Genomic DNA, 17,500 nt, shown 5'->3' with positions numbered 1-17,500 from the left:
TCTCTCTCTCTCTCTCTCTCTCTCTCTCTCTCTCTCTCTCTCTCTCTCTCTCTCTCTCTCTCTCTCTCACCTTACCGATTAGCACCTTTTTCAACTGTCAGTTTCCAGCGCCCCTCAGCCTTGTCAGCTCCTTAGGGCGTGTTATTCAGCCCACGAGAAGCTTTAAGTCTTGGAAGAAGAAAAAAAGACGTGTGGAGAGGATAAAGCTGAGGGAGGGGGGGAGGAAGGGTGTGAGGGAAGACTTGAGGATGAATAAGTTGATAATCACGTGTATCATCATCATCATCCTTTTCACTATCATCAAAACTTGTCACTTTATAATCTCACTATCACTGAGCTTCCTTCACTATCCATATTCTTTCACCATTACTCTTCTAAGTATCACCAACTTGCATTCACTACCACTGTTCTCACTATCACCAATCTGTCTTCACAATCAATATAATCTCTCACTATCACTATCTTCACTGCTACTAACCTCTCTTCACTATCACTATAAAACTTCTCACTCAATCACTCACTATCACCAATTTGGGGCTCAATATAACACCCTACTATCACTCGTTTTCACCATCACCACCACCGCCACTGGCATTTTCATCAACCTCCAGCAGCAGCGACGTCACTATCACCACTAGCCGTCACCTTCGCCGTCACTGTCTTTCATCACCGTCAGTAAGTTTGCCTCCTTCGTTGCTGGGAATGAAAAAAAATCTCACTTGTTTTCCTCCTTCCTTCTTTTCTTCCTCCTTCTCTCTCTCTCTCTCTCTCTCTCTCTCTCTCTCTCTCTCTCTCTCTCTCTCTCTCTCTCTCTCTCTCTCTCTCTCTCTCTCTCTCTCTCTCTCTCTCTCTCTCTCTCTCTCTCTCTCTCTCTCTCTCTCTCTCTCTCTCTCTCTCTCTATCTCTCTCTCTATCTCTCTCTCTCTCTCTCTCTCTCTCTCTCTCTCTCTCTCTCTCTCTCTCTCTCTCTCTCTCTCTCTCTCTCTCTCTCTCTCTCTCTCTCCTTCCCATCTTCCCTTGATCCTCCTTCCCTTTCCGTCCACCTACCCTCCCATCCTTCTTTTCCTCCTTCTTTTCCTCCCTCGTTCCTTCCTGAGTCTCTCGATTTCTCCACTCTTTTCCTCCTCTCTTTTTCCCCTCGCACCTCCACTCCCCACTCACTTTCTCTTTTTCTTACGCTTCATTCCTCCACTCTTTTCTTTACTTCCTATTCTTCCTTCACTCGCCTCCCCGTCCCTTCTCCCCCCTTATGGTCTTCCATCTTCATCCCTTCCGTTCCCACATTTTCTCCCTTTTACTCCCCCCTCCCCACACACACACACACACGCACACACAGGCGACACTCCCTTATATCCCTCTTCTTCCTTACAATTATTTCATCAACTCCCTCCTCTACTCCCCTCCTTTCTTTTCTTCTTGCGATCTCTCCCTCCCTCCTATTCCCCGATTCTTTCCTCCTTTCTTCTACCCTCCCCCCTTTTTCCCTACCTCGTGCTCAACCACTCACATGTACTCTTTCCTTCCTATCCCTCCCTCCTCCTTCAGTACCCCTTTCCCCAGCTCTCGTTTCTACCCTTCTATCCTCCCACTCCCTCTCTTTCTCCCTCTCCACTTTCTTCCTCCATTCTTTCCCCCACCCTCTCCTTCCCGCCCAATTACAACACCCCTCTCCTGTTCCCCTTTCTTCATCCCTCTCTTTCTCTTTCCCTCCCTCGCTCTCTTACCTACTAGTACCCTCTTCCTTCCTAACTCCCTTCCCATCTCTCTCTCTCTCCCCTACCCTCCGCTCTTGATTCTTCTGCCCTTTGTCATTCACTTCTTACACCCCTCTTCCTCACTTCCTCTTCCTTCTTACACCTCTTTCATCAACCCTCTCCTTTACTCCCTATTCTTCCTTCATTCTCCTCTCTCCTTTCCCCCCTCCCTCTACCTACCCACTCACACACACTCCCTCGTTTCCTCCAATCCTCCCCCCCCCCCCTCCCTACCTCTCCCCCACCCCCCTCTCGTTTCTTCCCCTGACATAAATACGGCCAACACGCAATGAGAAGTTATGAGAGCTCGGGACCCTCGCACCTTTTGTTCTCCCTCTGCTGGAAAATTTTGAAGTTCACCAAGATTTTTTTTAGTCTCTCCGAACCTCCTCCCAGATAGATTGAGAGACCGAAGAAACACACGCCACGCGACGGTAGACAAATGGTTCTTCCTTCTTTTTTTTTAGTTGGGGGCGGTGGAGAGGGAAGGAAGGGAATTTTTTTATGTTTTCTATTTGGCGAAGGGAAAAGGAAGGGGAGTTAATGTTTTCTCTTTGGGGAAAGGAAAGGGAGGGGGATACTATGTTTGGGGAAGGGAAGGGAAGGGATTTTTTTATATTCTATTTGGGGAAGGGAAAGGGAAGGGAATTTTTTATATTTTATTTGGGGAAGGGAAAAGGAAGGGAATTTTTTATATTTTATTTGGGGAAAGGAAAGGGAAGGGGATTTTTATATATTTTCTTTGGGGAAGGGAAAGGGAAGAGGATTTTGCTGTATTTTATTTGGGGGAGGGAAATAGAAGGGGATTTTTATATATTTATTTGGGGAAGAAAAAGGAGAGAAGAGGAAAGTAATTTTTTTTATACATTTTGATACTTTTTTTTTTGGGGGGGGGGAAGATATGGAGGAAGGGATTTTTTTATATATTTTATTTTGTGAGGGAATGAGAAAAAAAGGGAGTGACGAAGGAGAAAAGAGTGGGAAGAAGAAGGGGAAGAAGGAGGAGAACGAAGGGAAAATGTACAGCTCAAGATTTTGCTTCGTTATATAAATTCTTAGAAGCATTTTGAGACCGAAAAGCACACGGTATGCCACGATGTATAGATGATCAGTTTATTGTAGTAGTTGTAGTTGTCATTATCCATTTATTGTTGTGTGTGTGCGGGAAAGCTATTAAATTCACCAACAGATTTTTTGTTCTATTTCCGAACAGATAAACAAATAGAGAAGCGGAGGAAGAACTCGCCACAGCAAGGCATAGCGATGGTCTTTTGGTTTTGCTTTGAATCTTTTGTTTTCTCGGTGCTCGAAAATATTTAAGTTCACCAATATCTTCACTTCTTTCACCCTTGCTGCAGAAACCAAAGCAACACCACACCACGTTATCCAAATGGTCTCTCTCTCTCTCTCTCTCTCTCTCTCTCTCTCTCTCTCTCTCTCTCTCTCTCTCTCTCTCTCTCTCTCTCTCTCTCTCTCTCTCTCTCTATCTCTCTCTCTCTCTCTCTCTCTCTCTCTCTCTCTCTCTCTCTCTCTCTCTCTCTCTCTCTCTCTCTCTCTCTCTCTCTCTCTCTCTCTCTCTCTCTCTCTCTCTCTCTCTCTCTCTCTCTCTCTCTCTCTCTCTCTCTCTCTCTCTCTCTCTCTCTCTCTCTCTCTCTCTCTCTCTCTCTCTCTCTCTCTCTCTCTCTCTCTCTCTCTCTCTCTCTCTCTCTCTCTCTCTCTCTCTCTCTCTCTCTCTCTCTCTCTCTCTCTCTCTCTCTCTCTCTCTCTCTCTCTCTCTCTCTCTCTCTCTCTGAATTTACACATTTTACATTTTTTTTCCTTACACTTCTTTCAACTCCCTTTCCTTTTTTTTTTCTTTTTTTCCCTCCTTCCCATTCTCCCTCTTTTCTCCTTTCTTCATCCCTCTCCCCTTTTTCTCTTCCTCGTTCTTACCCACCCACACACACTCCCTTATTTCACTCATTTTCCTTCCTTTCTTTTCTTCGTTTCTTCTTTCCCTCTCTCGCATTCCCCAACTCTTTTCTCTTTTCTTCATCCCTCTCCTCTTTTTCTCGTCCTTGTACTCAGCCTACCCACTCACACTCTCTCCTTTCTATCTTTCCCTTCTTACTTTTTCAACCCTAAAACGGTATAGAAAAACACATTCACACACACACACACACACACACACACACACACACACACACACACACACACACACACACCAAAGTACAGTAATGGTCCTTTCCTATACTTTACACCTTTTGTTCTCTTGCTGGGGAACTAAATTTCTACAATGTTTTTTGCTTCCAACCCTCATGTCGGTGTGGAAGAGAAAACACACAGCACCTAATACAGTGATGAACTATTTCTTATATTACAGTTTTTTTCTGATACTGCATTGCATCTAATACTGCAGTGCATTAAAGGCCTAGAAACCGAATAAACACTCCCCGACACGGTATACACGGTCTCTATCTATCTTTTTTATTGTTATTTTTTCGTTCTTTACTCAACAAGGTCTCGTTGGAGTTGTATAAATGCTTCAGTGCACTTTTAAGGGCCATTATTCTTTCTTTTTATTACACTCCTGAAGCGCTCACAAGGGCCACGAAGAGAGGAGAGGAGAAGAGAGGAGAGGAGAGGAGAGGCGAGGTGGTCGAGAGGAAAGGAGAGGCGTACGAGGGGAGAGGTAAGGGAAGGGAAGGGAAGGCAAGGGAAGGTTTGGTTGGACTAGGCCAGCAAAGGGTGATATACGAGCAAGTTAGGTTTGGTAAGGTTAGACACAGTTAGGTTAGACTTCAAAATGCTTTACTTGGGTACGTAGATGAAGCTCTGTTTGTAGGTGGGGAGAAAGGGAAATGAAGGGAAGGGAGGGGAAGGGAAGGGAAGGAGAAGGAAAGCAGGGGAAGGAAAGGGGAGAGGAGGAGGAGGGAAGGGAAGGGAAGGTTAGTTGAGGTTTGATAAGTCTTGGCCAGTAAAGGGTAATCTGTGTTAGGTTAGGTTAGACAGAGTTAAATTTGGCTTGGCTTTGTTAGATTATTTAAGTTGACGAAGGCTTGTTTTGGATGTGGTCGTTTATTATATGTTAGATTATGATTGGCTTTTTTCTTTGGTTTGGTTAATCTCTTTTAGGTTGAGTTATTTACTTAAGCAAGGTTAGGTATAATTGAATCTGTGGTATTGAGGAAAACGAGAAGAGGCAAATAAGCAAGAATGTGTGAATGAATGAATTTTGTTTGCATATGGCTCTGTAAAGTTTGGTAACGTTTAGTCGTCTTCTTAGGTATGGTTAAGCTCTCTTTGGATAAGTTAAAATAGGGCAAGTTAGGCAAGGTTAGCTATGGTTAGGTTAGTGGTTTGAAGGGAAACTATAGATTTCTCATCATCTGCTCGGGTTTCTCCAACAAGTAAGTAGAGTTTTATCTGCATTGTGGCCGAGATATGAAAGCTAGACAGCCATGCATAACAGGCGGGATGCGCCGCGAATATTGAAGCGAGGAGGACGGGAACAATCCAATACGATAAGTGGAATAAAAGACGACAGGCGGAGGTATTGAATGCCCGGGATGGTATTGCAAAACGATAACTCAGGATATCAGGTTTATCACTAAGTTATTGTGCTTGGAAGTTTTGTTTAAGGCGAAGCATTTGTGGACGTGAACCTTTTTGTGTGGGAGTGAAGGATAAACCGATGTATATTCTCAGACATGTCGGGGTTTACACATCTGCATTTGATAAGACTTTCGTATAAGCTGCGGGTATCTCCATGGGTAGTTTTAAGTCTAGTAATAGTTTGACAAGGCCTCTGCACCATGACTGAGAAGAAAAACACTCATGCGAACCTGAGTAATCTTTTTGGACTTTGGAAATACTTGTGAGAGCCGCTAGCGTTTGAAAATATGAGCTTATAGACACAAAATATTTATTGATAGAGATTTTTAATTAATAGTTTACTCGTAGCAGATCATTCTATCAAACATATATTTGACTTAGACGTGAAATTTTGTGCGTGGAAAGAAATAATGGACTCAAACTCTTCCTAAATTTTGTGCGTGGAAAGAAATAATGGACTCAAACTATTCCTAAATTTTGTGCGTGGAAAGAAATAATGGACTCAAACTATTCCTAAATTTTGTGCGTGGAAAGAAATAATGGACTCAAACTATTCCTAAATTTTGTGCGTGGAAAGAAATAATGGAATCAAACTCTTCCTAAATAGAGCATTGAAATTCATAGCCAACTTTCAGCAGGACTTTGCCTCCGCAGTTGTCCTTCACTGGTTCTAAGATTAGATTATTTATTTATTTATTTTATTTTTATTTATTTTTTTACTTAGACTTCTGTGTGTATAAGTAAAAGGTGGAATCAAAACCTTTATCAATAGTGCATTCTCATGTTTCAATTGTCCTTCAGCGCGCGTTTTTTCACCTTAATGTTTGAATAAGACGTGAACTTTTGTGCGTATCGGTGAAAGAAGCGACCAGAAACTTTATTTTCAGGAGTCGCGTTTATCACATGATCTTTATCGGGTGTATTATCAGTTAAGGCGTTTATTTACGTGAAGAAGAAAAAACATAGACTCTTGTGTGTAGAGGGGAGAACTTGCACTCTACACCTTTATTAACAGTGTACTTCTATCTTTCAGTCAACGTTGCCAGATTGTCGTACTCAGTCTCCTATGTTTGCCGATTTCAGACCCAAAATTGCCTCCTCGACCCCAATAGCTGCCTTCATATATAGTTATCGTTAAAGTGGTTAATTATTGGTGTTTTTTGGCAGTAGCTGTGGCTCAGAAACCGGTGAATACGAGGCTCTGAGTACGATAATCCTGGCAACGGTGCTTTCAGTCGTCCTCTAAAGTGTATGTTTTGTAATTTTTTCGTTGGGATTCGTACTCTTTTAAAAAAAAAATCAGTGGAAGGTTGAGAAGATGTTAAGACAAGTAGAAGAATCACTTAACCGCAGTATAGTTCTATCCATAAAGTGTCCTTCAGTCTCCGTGTTTTCCTGAGCATTCGGGCGGTGTTAGAAAAAAAAAAGTTTATTCGTTGTTTGTGATAAACGGTTTAGGACAAATTGAACTCAGACCAGGCACATGTGGGGCTGAGGTTAGCACGGGAACACTGCGCAGAACACCACACAACATACAACACACCACAGCACAGCACAGGACAACACAGCACACCACAGATACAACACACCACGGAACAACGCAGAACAACACGGCACACTACAGATACAACACACCACAGAACAACACAGAACACCATAGATATAACAGACCACAGAACAACACAGCACACCACAGATACGACACACCACAGAACAACACAGCACACCACAGATACAACACACCACAGAACAACACAGAACACCACAGATACAACACACCACAGAACAACACAGCACACCACAGATACGACACACCACAGAACAACACAGAACACCACAGATACAACACACCACAGAACAACACAGCACACCACAGATACAACACACCACAGAACAACACAGAACACCACAGATATAACACACCACAGAACAACACAGAACACCACAGATACAACACACCACAGAACAACACAGAACACCACAGATACAACACACCACAGAACAACACAGCACACCACAGATACAACACACCACAGAACAACACAGAACACCACAGATACAACACACCACAGAACAACACAGCACACCACAGATACAACACACCACAGAACAACACAGAACACCATAGATATAACACACCACAGAACAACACAGCACACCACAGATACAACACACCACAGAACAACACATAACAACACAGAACACCATAGATATAACACACCACAGAACAACACTGCACACCACAGATACAACACACCACAAAACAACACAGAACAACACAGCACACCACAGATACAACGCACCACAGAATAACACAGCACACCACAGATACAACGCACCACAGAACAACACAGAACAACACAAATACAACACACAACATAACACAGCACACCACAGATGCAGCACACCACAGAACAACACAGAACAACACAGCACACCACAGATACAACACACCACAGAACAACACAGAACAACACAGCACACCACAGATGCAGCACACCACAGAACAACACAGAACAACACAGCACACCACAGATGCAGCACACCACAGAACAACACAGAACAACACAGCACACCACATACAACACACCACAGATACAACACACCACAGAACAACACAGAACAACACAGCTACAACACACAACATAACACAGCACACCACATAACACCACAGATACAACACACCACAGAAAAACACAGAACAACACAGCACTCCACAGATACAACACACCATAGAACAACATAGCACACCACAGATACAACACACCACAGAACAACACAGCACACCACAGATACAACACACCACAGAAAAACACAGAACAACACAGCACACCAGAGATACAACACACCACAGAACAACACAGCACACCACAGATACAACACAACATAACACAGCACACCACAGCACACCGGGTAATTCTACTTATTCTCCTTTCATAATTTAAGAAAACTCCAGTGAAAGTTAGCGAGTCAGAGTCGAGTCATAAACTCTGAAAAGAACTGAGGAAAGAAATGGAAGAAAAAGAGAATGTAGTGATGTTCGTGTGTAACGCAGTAAATGAGGAAAAAAAGAAAAAAAAACTACACGACATATTTTTACTCCTGAAGTGAATTGAGGAAGATACCAAAATATATCATCAAGTTAGGCTGTAAAAATATATCGATACTCCTTGCTGAAAGATTTTAAGTGTAAGAAACAGGACATTACGACAAGAAGAAAGACGTTTTTATAATCAATTTGTTAAAGAATGAAAGAATGAAGATACCAACTCTTGCATTAGGAAGTTGGACAGCATAGGGGTGAGGGTGTGCTTGCTGATGCGTGTTTGATGCGTATTAATTCTCCTTCACCGGCGTTTATCATCCCAGTATTTACCTGTCTACCTGTCCGGCGGCCCTCTGTACCTCCCCGCCATATTCCTCTTACTGTAATTATACGTCAGGTGCACGCAACACACCTGGGAACTCACTCACACTCACTCACTCGCTCACTCGCACACTCACTCACTCACTCACACATTCACTCACTCGCACACTCACTCACTCACGCACACACACACACTCACTCACTCACTCACTCACTCACTCACTCACTCACTCACTCACTCCTCCTCACTCACCACTCACTCACTCACTCCTCCACCTCACTCACACTCACTCACTCCACCACTCACTCACTCCTCACTCACACCACCACTCACTCACTCCACCACCACCTCACTCACTCACTCCTCACTCACTCACTCACTCACCACTCCTCCACCACCTCACTCACTCCACCACCACCACCTCACTCACTCCCTCACTCACTCACTCACTCCTCACCACTCCACCACCACCACTCCTCACTCACCACTCACCACCTCACTCACTCACCACTCACCACTCCACCACCACTCACCACCACTCACTCACTCACCACTCAATTACTCACTCACTCACTCACTCCACTCACCACCACTCACTCCACTCACCACTCACCACCACTCACTCACTCACCACCACTCACTCACTCCACCACCACCACCACCACCACTCACCACCACTCACTCCACTCCACCTCACTCCACCACCACTCACTCACTCACTCACCACCACCACTCACCACCACCACTCACTCACCACCACCTCACCACCACCACCTCACCACTCACCACTCACCACCTCACTCACCACCACCACCACTCCACCACTCCTCACCACCACCTCCTCCACTCCTCACTCCTCCTCACCTCCTCCTCACTCCTCCCTCCACTCCTCCTCCACCTTGCTCACTCACACACTCACTCACTCACTCACTCACTCACTTACTTACTCACACACTCACTCACTCGCACACTTGCTCACTCACACACTCACTCACTCACTCACTCACTCGTTCACTCATACATTCATTTACTCTCACTGATTATTTCCAAGCTTGCACACTACCTGTTCACTCACTCTTTCACACACTCACACACTCACTTATTCATTCATTCAATCAATCAATCAATCAATCATATCAATCAATCAATCAGTCAATCAATCATTTATTCTTTCATTCATTCGTTCATTCACTCAACTTGTCCACTCATTTTAATAACATATTCATTCTCACTCCTTCACCCTCTTACTCACTCACTCACTCACTCACTTACTCACTCACTCCACCTGGCTCAGACTCATCAACAGAACATAAGCATTCATTTCTGCTTCTCCAAGTCTTCCCATAAAAATGATATGGTTCCTAAATACGTGCATAGCTGTCTTCCTCCACTTGTTTGTTTGTTTGTTTGTTGTTGTTGTTGTTGTTGTTGTTGTTGTTGTTGTTGTTGTTGTTGTTGTTGTTGTTGTTGTTGTTGTTGTTGTTGTTGTTACTTTTTTTTTTGGTATAACGACTCTCCTTTTTTTTTATGTCGAAGAAACTTTTTTATTTACCCTCCCACCCCCGTGAGCGAACTTCTGGTATTGTCGTCTCATCTTAGGCTGGTTTATTTAATTTACTTTCAATGAACTTTACTTTATTGCTCGTTGGAAAATCTGAAATAGCCATAAATGTTTGATGCTTTCTGGTATTACTGTGTGTTTTTCTGGAAGAGGAGGAGGAGGAGGAGGAGGAGGAGGAGGAGGAGGAGGAAAGGGAAGAGGAGGAGGAGGAAAGGGAAGAGGAGGATAACAACAACAACGACAATGAAGAAAAGTAAAAAAAGAGCGAAAATAAGAAGAGTGAGGAAGCAAAGGAAAAAGAGAGCGGAGATTAAAAGGCAGGAAATGATAAAAGAAAACTAACGAAAAAAGAAAACAAGACAACAGAAAAAGAAAACGAAAAAGAAAACAAGACAACAGAAAAAGAAAACAAGAAAAGAAAACAAGGCAACAGAAAACGAAAACGAAAAAGAAAACAAGACAACAGAAAAAGAAAACAAGAAAAGAAAACAAGAAAACAGAAAACGAAAACGAAAAAGAAAACAAGACAACAGAAAAAGAAAACAAGACAACAGAAAACGAAAACGAAAAAAAGAAAACAAGACAACAGAAAACGAAAACGAAAAAAAGAAAACAAGACAACAGAAAAAAACCGAATACGAAAAAGAAAACGAAAAAGAAAACAAGACAACAGAAAAAGAAAACGAAAAAAAGAAAAGACAACAGAAAAATAAAAATAAAAATAAAACAAGACAACAGAACAATAAAACGAAAAATAAAACAAGACAACAGAAAACGAAAAAGAAAAAAGAAAACAAGACAACAAAAAGAATACGAAAAAGAAAACAAGACAACAGAAAAAGAAAAAGAAAAAGAAAACAAGACAAAAGAAAACGAAAACGAAAAAGAAAACAAGACAACAGAAAAAGAAAAAGAAAGAAGAAAATAAGACAACAGAAAACGAAAACGAAAAAGAAAACAAGACAATAGAAAAAGAAGAAGAAAAAAGAAAACAAGACAACAGAAAAAGAAAAGAAAAAGAAAACAAGACAACAGAAAAAATAAAAAGAAAAAGAAAACAAGACAACAGAAAAAAAAAAAAACGTAAAGCAAAACAAAACAAGAGAGCAAATGACAGCTGAACACACTCGACTCCCCAAGCATCTGCACTAGAAGGATGAACAGGGAAAGAAAGAAAGAAAGAAGGAAAAGAAAATCGAAAGAGAAAGAGGGGAAAGGAAAGAAAGAAAAAAAAGAGAAAGGTCAGACATTAACTCTTTTACAACGTTGGCCGCGTTGGGAGATGCATACTGCGGCGGGCCTCCCTGACATGTTACATTTCTCTCTCCCTTCCCCTTTTTTTTGCTCCTTTCTTTCCTCCATTATTTCCACTGCAGCAGCAACAGCACCATCACTGTCGTAGCGGAAGCAGGATGGGCATTAGCAGAAGACGTCGCAGCTGCAGAAGGATCACCAGCAGGACTAGAAAACAGCAGAGAAGGATCTGCAGCAGTAGGAACCAACATCGATCGTGGGCACCTAAGCAGTTGCAGAAATATTACCAGCAGAAGGGGAAGAGAGGATTACTAGTAGTAGGGAACCAGTAGCAGAGACAATATTAGCATTAGCAGAAGAGAAGAAAAAAAAGGAAACGGAAAGAAAAGAGAAAAGAGTAGTGGAGAGAGGAAGGAAAGAGAAGAAAAAATAAGAAGGATGAAGGAAGTACTGAAAAAGTGAAAAGAAAAATGAAGAAGATGAAATATGGAAGATATATTACCAGCAGAAGCAGAAGCGAGTATAAACAGTAGGAAACCAGCATCATCTTAGCAGAAACAGTAGTGGCATTAGCAGAAGACATACACCAGTTGAAAAAGCATTACCAGCAGCAGCAGAAACGAGGATTAGCAGTAAATAACCAATCTCGTCTTAGGAGAAGCAGCCGTGGCGTTATCAGCATATATATCATGATGTTGAAGAAATATGACCACCAGAAGCAGAAACGAGTGTTAACAGTAGGAAACCAGCCCCGTCTTAGCAGAAAAGGTTATGGCAGCAGCAAAAAGTGAAGTGAACCAACATCGTCTAAGCAGAAACAGTAGTAGATTTAGCAGGAAATACGCGAGTAACGGAAACATTAGTAGCAGAAGCAGAAACGATACTAAGAGAACGATTAGCAAACAACAGGAAAAAAAAAGTTACGAAATATTGGCTGAAAGTAAAAGTAGTGGAGGTAGGTTGGCTTGGGTTACCTGGCTGGCTCCGCTCACCTGGTCAGCCGAGGTAATATTAGCTCGAAGCCCAGACGTGATAAAAGTGAGGGGAAGAAAAATATCCTAGCTGGTGTGAAGCTCTGAGAGGAAACGGATTATATAAACTTTGAAATATAAGAGGAAGCTAAAACGGAGGAGGAGGAGAAAAGGAGAAGACAGAAGGGAAGAGAGAGAAAAAACGAGAAGAGAAGAAATGTAATGAGAGAAGAGAAAAGAGATGAGGAGAGGAGAAGAAGAGAAGAAAAAACAGAAAAAATAAAAAAGGAAAGAAAAGAAAAGAAAATCAGATGAGAAGCAAAAAGAGAAGAGGAGGAAAAAATAAGAAGGAAGAAGAAAAGGGAGTAGAGAAAAAGTGAAAATACAAATGAAAAAAAAGCTGAAATATGAAAGAGACTGATACGAGAAATTGACACGGAAATAGACAGACAGACAGGCAGGCATATATATATATATATATATATATATATATATATATATATATATATATATATATATATATATATATATATATATATATATATATATAGATATATATATATATATATATATATATATATATACTTTTTTTCTTTTTCCTCTCCTTCCTTTCTTTTTTGCATTATAGACAGACAGACAGATAGATATACAAACAGATACATATACATTTCTTTCCTCTTCCTCTCCGTCTTTCTTGCATCTCAGTTACGAATTCAAGACTCTGGAAAGGATCGTGAATATAAAAGTTTGCGTATCCCGAACCTAACGAAGGAGCTACATCGAAAAGTACTCCGCTGCTAAAAGCCTGAGAAAACTTTATTCTTTTTTTGCATATACATTTGCACTCCATTACCCCTTCCCTTTACGTCCGCCGTCCCCACTAACCCAACCAGCCAGCCACTCACTCAGCCAGCGAGCCACTCACCCAGCCAGCCAGCCACTCACACAGCCAGCCAGCCACCCACTCAGCCAGCCAGCCACTCACTCAGCCAGCGAGCCACTCACCCAGCCAGCCAGCCACTCACTCAGCCAGCGAGCCACTCACCCAGCCAGCCAGCCACTCACCCAGCCAGCCAGCCACCCAGCCACTCACCCAGCCAGCCAGCCACTCACTCAGCCAGCGAGCCACTCACCCAGCCAGCCAGCCACTCACTCAGCCAGCCAGCCACTCACTCAGCCAGCCAGCCACTCACTCAGCCAGCCACCACCACTCAGCCAGCCAGCCAGCCACTCAGCCAGCGAGCCACTCACTCAGCCAGCCAGCCACTCACTCAGCCAGCCAGCCAGACACTCAGGCAGCCAGCCAGACAGCCACTCACTCAGCCAGCCAGCCAGCCACTCACTCAGCCAGCCAGCCAGCCAGTCACTCAGACAGCCAGCCAGCGACCCAGTCAGCCAGCCAGCCAGCCACTCACTCAGCCAGCCAGCCAGCCACTCACTCAGCCAGCCAGCCACTCACTCAGCCAGCCAGCCACTCACTCAGCCAGCCAGCCAGCCAGCCACTCACTCAGCCAGCCAGCCAGCCACTCACTCAGCCAGCCAGCCAGCCACTCACTCAGCCAGTGAGCCACTCACTCAGCCAGCCAGCCACTCACTCAGCCAGCCAGCCAGCCACTCAGCCAGCGAGCCACTCACTCAGCCAGCCAGCCACTCACTCAGCCAGCCAGCCACTCACTCAGCCAGCGAGGCACTCACTCAGCCAGCCAGCCACTCACTCAGCCAGCCAGCCAGCCAGCCACTCACTCACTCAGCCAGCCAGCCACTCACTCAGCCAGCCAGCCACTCACTCAGCCAGCCAGCCCCTCACCCAGCCAGCCAGCCAGCCACTCACTCAGCCAGCTAGCCACTCACTCAGCCAGCCACTCACTCAGCCAGGTAGCCACTCACTCAGCCAGCCAGCCACTCACTCAGCCAGCCAGCCACTCACTCAATCAGCCAGCCACTCACTCAGCCAGCCAGCCAGCCAGCCAGCCAGCCAGCCATTCAGCCAACCAACCAGCCACTCACCCAGCCACTAGCCACCCAGCCACCCAGCCACTCAGCCACCCAACCACCCAGCCAGCCAGTTAGCCAGCCATTCAGTCAGTCAGCCACTCAGCCAGTCAGTCACACAGCCAGCCGCTCAGCCACCCAACCACTCATCCACTTAGACAGCCAGCCAGCCAATCATTTAGTCAGCCAGTTAGCTTGCTAGTCTCTCATCCAGCCAGTCAACCAGTCAGCCATTCACGTCAGTCATTCAATTAGCTACCCAGATGATTAGCCTCTCAACCACTCAGCTTTTCATTCATTCATTCAGTCAGTCAGTCAGTTAGCCAGTCTGTCAGTTATATGTTCCTCCCTCACCCACTCTCTATCTAGTATTTTCTTTCTCTCATCTTTAATAACCACCCCGGCCTTCATACTTCCTCCACCCCAACCCCCTGCAACTGCTCCCCATCGTCCCTGCTTTCCCCTGCACCCCCACACCGCTGTTAACAAAAAAATATACCATCCCTTACCACTTATTTTCCTACCCGCTATCCCTTTTTCCTTGGTTCCGACCCCTACCAACCCCCTACCTCCCCTTCTTTCTCTGCCTCCCTTGCCGACCCCATGACGCCGTGCCTCGCGTCCCGGCCCTGGGGGAGGCGACATCTGCATCAAGGGAAGAAAAAATGACCCTGCCATAAACTCTTAAAAGACGAGGCGAATATAAAGAGCCGGGACCCCCCTAGAGGCTGTATTGAGAGAGAGAGAGAGAGAGAGAGAGAGAGAAGGCCTTTTTGTTGCGTTAAAAGGTGACGCTTGAAGCTTACGAGAGAGAGAGAGAGAGAGAGAGAGAGAGAGAGAGAGAGAGAGAGAGAGGCAAAGAAACAGACATACAGACCGACAAACTGAGACAAAAAAAAAAAAAAACAGACGTCCTGCCTAAAAAATATAATATCCAGTTGAAGCAGACGTGAAATGGTTACCCTGGAGTATAGAAAAGTATATTAGACAACTCAATGAAAAGACCTTACCCATAGAAAAATCAGTTACAAAAATTAAATTAAATGACAGTATTTCAAGAACTTCAGTACTCTACCACCGGGCCAGTTTGGTTTTAGGAATGGCTTGGGCACTTGTGATGCTTTTTTGGTGTTGGTTCATGAACTGCAGGCTTGTTTTGATGCTGGACATGAATCTTGGCGTGTAGCCCTGGGTTTTAGTTTAGTTTTACTTTAGTTTGATATGATGAATCACAAAGCATTGTTGTTTAAACTGGAAAACAGTGATGTAGGTGGGTATGGCTTAGATGTGATGTCTGATTTTATAACTGACAGCAAATTACGCGTTGTTGTTGATGTATTTTTGAGTGACTTTATTTTGGTGAAGTTTGGGTTTCTCAAGGCAATGTCTTAGGCCTGTCTTTGTTGTATATTTTATTTACTAATAATATGTGAAAAGGCAAATCCTCTAAAATGTTAGCCGAATTAACTGTTTGGCGACTTTTTTTCTTCAACGTTTTTCGTCTTTTCTGATCATAGCATTTTAGATTCACAGCGAGTATCGTTGAAAATATAGAGCAATGTTTTCACATATTGAAAACACATTATTAAGTAACACTTATAGTATTTTGTAGAATTAGCACTTTTTCGAACATAGAAACTGATCTAGAAAAACCTTCACATCTGTCTATAAGAAAAGACCTTACAAATAAACACATGAATACTAAAGAAAATAAATTTTGGAAATTGTAAAAAGCTTTAGTAGAAAATTTACTATCATATTTAACTAAGACAAAAAAAAAACACTAAAATAAAAAAGAAAGACATCGAGATCAGTAACACAGCCCTCACATTACCTTCACCTTCACGTCCCTTAAAAAATTACTGAGGCCCGTCAAGGTGTGATGCATTATTAGTGTTGCCGCATAGCGTCTCACCTGTATTTGTGTCCAGGTGAATAGACAGGTGACAGGAGGCTGAGTGGCGGGTAGGTGTGTCGCTGCGGGGATGTGCCTGGCCGCCCGTCTCTCGTACTTAAGTATAAGAGCCACACCCTTCCTGCGTCCATCTACCTGTCCTTGTACTTACCTGTGTCCCGAACCTTTTTCTCGGGCCTGAGTTTTATTATTGGGTTTTGGGGGACGATGAATGTAAGTGTGTGTGTGTGTGGTTCTATATTTGTCTATCTATTTTTCTCTCGGTCTCTCTTACTGCCAGACCGTGTGTGTATGTGTAGTTATGCATTATCTTGATGTATGCATATATGTGTGCATGTGGTATCCCGTAGTCAATATACAGTCACCTATTTCTTGGAGCGTGTATGTGTGTATCGGTTATGTGTATACATGTATTTGTGTGTATGCATTAGCGATGTATTGGTTCATTATGTATAGTTAATGCGCGTCGGTTATTGTATGTAAATGGTTTTCGGCGTGAGTTTGCATACGAGTGTGTGAATTATGCAAATCTGTGTGCAGTGATTGTGAATACTTTTTGTTTTGGCGCTTTATGTGTGTGCGTGTGTGTGTGTGTGTGTGTGTGTGTGTGTGTGTGTGTGTGTGTGTGTGTGTGTGTGTGTGTGTGTGTGTGTGTGTTAAATAAAAGTGAAGCTAAGGAATATGATAATAGATAGAGAAAAAAATGATGCGTACGGAGAGAGAGAGCAGGTGTCAGGTAGCCAGGTAGATCAAGGGTCAATCAGGGACAGGTGAGGGGCTTCTGTGGCAGCCTTACAAGTGTTGATATAAAGGTACACCCCTCCATTGCCCCCCACAACTCCCCAACAACCTACCCACCCCCACCTTGGCCCGGCACACCCCTTATCGCTACCCCACGACAGCTTAACTTGCACAGCAGTTTTATCATTAGCGAGTCATTCGTTTTATTATATTCGCTTATTGGCACTAACTAGATTCATCAGTGCTAATGATAAATGTGAAAGCCTGAAAGAAATAAGAGAAAAACATTAAAGAACATAAAGGGAAAGAAAGAAAAGAATGATGGAAAGAGGAGGAGACTGAAAGAAAGA

This window comes from Eriocheir sinensis, chromosome 30 (genome assembly GCF_024679095.1).
Source record: "Eriocheir sinensis breed Jianghai 21 chromosome 30, ASM2467909v1, whole genome shotgun sequence".
NCBI classification, from domain to species: Eukaryota; Metazoa; Arthropoda; class Malacostraca; order Decapoda; family Varunidae; genus Eriocheir; species Eriocheir sinensis.
The sequence above is the reverse complement of the archived record's forward strand: the minus strand, read 5'-3'. Positions refer to the sequence as shown.